This window comes from Zingiber officinale, chromosome 1A (assembly GCF_018446385.1).
Source record: "Zingiber officinale cultivar Zhangliang chromosome 1A, Zo_v1.1, whole genome shotgun sequence".
In the NCBI taxonomy this organism is placed as follows: Eukaryota; Viridiplantae; Streptophyta; class Magnoliopsida; order Zingiberales; family Zingiberaceae; genus Zingiber; species Zingiber officinale.
The window spans coordinates 47903732-47907387 of NC_055987.1; the positions used below are offsets into that span (position 1 = coordinate 47903732).

The window sequence follows — 3656 nt, forward strand, 5'->3', positions numbered from 1 at the left end:
TTTTGAACAGTTACAATCTGTTTTGAACAGTAACAATCTGTTTACTTCTACTGAATACTGAAGAAGTAGCCAACAATCTGTTTACTTAAAACAGTACAGTAGTTACTGAATCCAGACGCTTACTGTACTGATCAATTACTAAATCTAGACGCTCCTTAGTGTACTGATCTCGACTGTCCTGTATCCACCTACAAAAGTAGCAATAATATATTTCAAGTCCATACATGAGCATTACTGATGGCTCTCAAAATAAACAAAACAATCATTGGAGACAAATGAATGAATACTCACATTAACCAATATTATACAAGGTTAAGAAATCAACATACCAATGACCTTACAGGAATTGTCTTGTTCTAGAAACAGCTCAAAAGCCACATTCAAAATAGAAATGCCAAAAAGGTGAACAACCGATATAAGAAACTTCCAAACATAAATGGAGGTACTCAGAGAATACCCACTGGTATTGATCAACATTAGAGTTGTGAAGGTTACAACATTGCTATGGCGACTTTATAGCAAACAATAAAAAGTTGCATAAAGAACCAAACACCAAATTTTACCATCAAACATTAGTAAAAGTTTTAGACATTTCAAATCAAAATAAACGAGTTCAAAATGTGAAACTTTGCTAGAGAATCAACTATAATATGATAAATTGTGGTTTGTAGTACTCAGTATAACATCCATGTCTCAGTTTTTGTCTTATGTTGCATCTGTGTTTTTTATTTCATATTTACATGAAGTATATATCTTGTAATACAAGTAAATATCCTAAAGTTCAATAATACAGATCTATAGTAAGCTTCTACGCCTACAACCATTGAAGTTCTATAAGAACTTCTTATGAGACATCAGTTGAGGTTTGTGCTGTTTACATTCCTTTCCAATTTATTTGTATGGAGTCATTAGAAAAGCCAAAATGAAGGGTAGAAACTCAATATAGCTAAAATTCATATTTTTGGTACTTATGCAAACAAACATATATAGAGCGGACTTTTTATTTCCCAAATGGTGTGCACAAATGATTTCATTTGTAACAATCAAACCATCAATTAGTCCACTTACTAGATTCTCCATAATTTAACAGAATGAAGTGTTTACATTTTTAATACTGCCACGATAGAGAATAGACATATATATCGTAGCTAAGAACATATGCATTATATCCCTTCATGTATACTATATTATTATTGTTGACGTGACAATATGATTCATCTAAACTCTCCAGGTTATTGAAATAACAGAAGAATTGAGCAAGTGGACTATCATATGGCTACAACTGATATTTAAAATTTAGCAAACAATTGTCAAAATTAGAAGCTCAGGGAGCATATCTCAGTATTTCTCCATTCTAAAATGCATTCAGTTTATATAATTCAGTTAATGACCAAGAAGACTCTTTATCACAGATTAAACTGAGAATAACAAACAAGGATAGATTACATCTCATAGCTGAAAATGGATTCTAAAGAAGCAAAAAGTTGCTTCTTGCTAAAGATAATGAACTTAATTACATAAACCTTAGCTAAAACAAGGTAATAAACTTACATAAACTTGAACGCACCTACTCATAAATATGATCTTGTATACATTCTGCCAACTCCGATCGCACCTCATCAATTTCTTCTCGAGAATACTCTACTTGTGTGAACTGTGAACATTAATGAGGAAAAAAAATCAACATTGACTTTGCATATTTTAAATAGTTTATTTCAAATAATTTGAGACATAAGCAAGTAAACATTACTATAGATCGTAGTGAATCTCTTTCGATAATTTCAACTTCTTCAACAATTTGTCTCATAAATCGCATCACATAGTAACCACATTGTTTGGCATCTTGTTGTCGAGGAGCCTATGGAAATTAGAGACATATTATTAATGATAAACATACACATTAAAATATATGTTATATGCAATTACACATACCTTTACTATTACCCACATAGCCTTTTTTTCTACCTTTCCTTCCCTTGTTTGAATTAAACAATCTTAAGGCCCTTCATACGTTAATGATTTTTTTATATATGAGTTTTGTATTAACATAAATGCTTAATAAAAAAGAAATATGAACTCACATTTCCACTATATATTTCCAATCCTCATCATGAATGCAGTGCCTTAGAGAATCCAACAAATAAATAACTTCATTGTAAGAGTCAATAATAGTGAGAATCCAATGGAAACTATGCAACAAACACATAATTAGTGCATATAATTCAATAAATTATCAAAAGACAACAATTGAAAGTGATGTTTAATTCTTACTTACCCGATATTACATGGCACCAATATAAGTTGATCTACAGATGCACCACTTAGCCTGCCTGCCAAATGACTTGCCCTTTGGTTTAGCCTTTCAAGCTTACCTTTTTTGTCATGTGCAGTGTTTGCCATATATGGGATTTTATGTGGATTCACAAATCTAAATTTCTCTTTCTTGTTATCTTTCAGCAGTTTTTTATAAAGATGCCTGCCATTGCAAACATAATAAAACGAAGAGGTAGATTGAAAAATGAAAGTTATTCACAAAATGGATGATTATCATAGATTACAGTAAACCTGTTAAAATTATATTTAAATTGCTAAATCTAAACACTTACCATATGTAGCCAACTACACAATTACCTGAAAGGGGCTCCAAATGATACAAAGGAATGATGTCCTCAAGGTGTAGAACAAATTCATAATCATCATCAAACACGTCATAATCAAAACTCACTGATATATATCTGCCATCATCTAAAGCATGCTTACTATAACAATATAACATATGTAATGCTCTTGGGGCACTTGTTGACAAAGTATGTTTCTTTTTTGGTTGTTCAAGCTTCTTCCTTCGAGGCTTCTAATAATTTCAAATCATGATAGTTAGATAGGATGATTAATAAAACAAGTGACAATTTAATTTGAAATAAAATCTAACAAATACCTCATCTTGGTTCACTATCAAGTGTTTTGGCCAAGCCACATGGGTTCCTACAGCATCACCAATTACTTCAAATTCACTTGGAATTGGATATGGCAAAGGTGCTGATTTTTCTACTACTTCATCAATGGAGACTCGCATGCAATTATTGGGAAATGGAACACCATGAAGCATTTTATCAGATTTATTGCCACAAACAATTGTACCATGTGCAACAATATTTGTGCTAGATTCCAATGTCAATGCAACTGGTTTTCCCTAAAATGTAAAAGTTGCAGGTCACAAATAGCAGCAGGTCACAATTAATGCAACTAGTGTTATACCTGTAAAACATCAGCTTGACACAAAATTTGTAGGTCATCATCTTCGTTCTTCATGTCATCTTCAATCATGGGTTGCAACTTTACTGAGCAACTGCCTTTGTCATCAATCGAATTATCGCACATGGTACCCTTTTTATACATCATTACTTCAAGGTTTTGTATACGTGCATATTGTTCTAAAATTTTCTTCCTCGCCTCCATCAGCTCCCTTTTATGCTCAATGATTACATCAGCATGCTTCCATCTTCTACCAGAATTGAAATATATTGTTGGAGTGATATGACCTCCAATACCCCTCACACGGCCATTATATTCTTCAGTGTCAAGTGCTTTAGTAAGTATATCCTCTTTGGTTCCTTCAATTATCAGCTTACCCTCCCTCTTTTGTTGAATGTAACCAT

At 32.4% G+C, this 3656-nt stretch overlaps 1 long non-coding RNA gene across 1 annotated transcript; it reads right to left on the minus strand.

Moving 5' to 3' along the window:
* Positions 1-1612: 1612 nt before the first annotated feature.
* LOC122003001 lies at positions 1613-2107 on the minus strand. The gene is made up of 3 exons (XR_006117760.1): positions 1933-2107; positions 1751-1858; positions 1613-1654 (listed from the first exon to the last, which is right to left on the minus strand). It is a non-coding gene; the product is annotated as an uncharacterized LOC122003001 (long non-coding RNA).
* Between the last annotated feature and the right edge of the window lie 1549 nt (positions 2108-3656).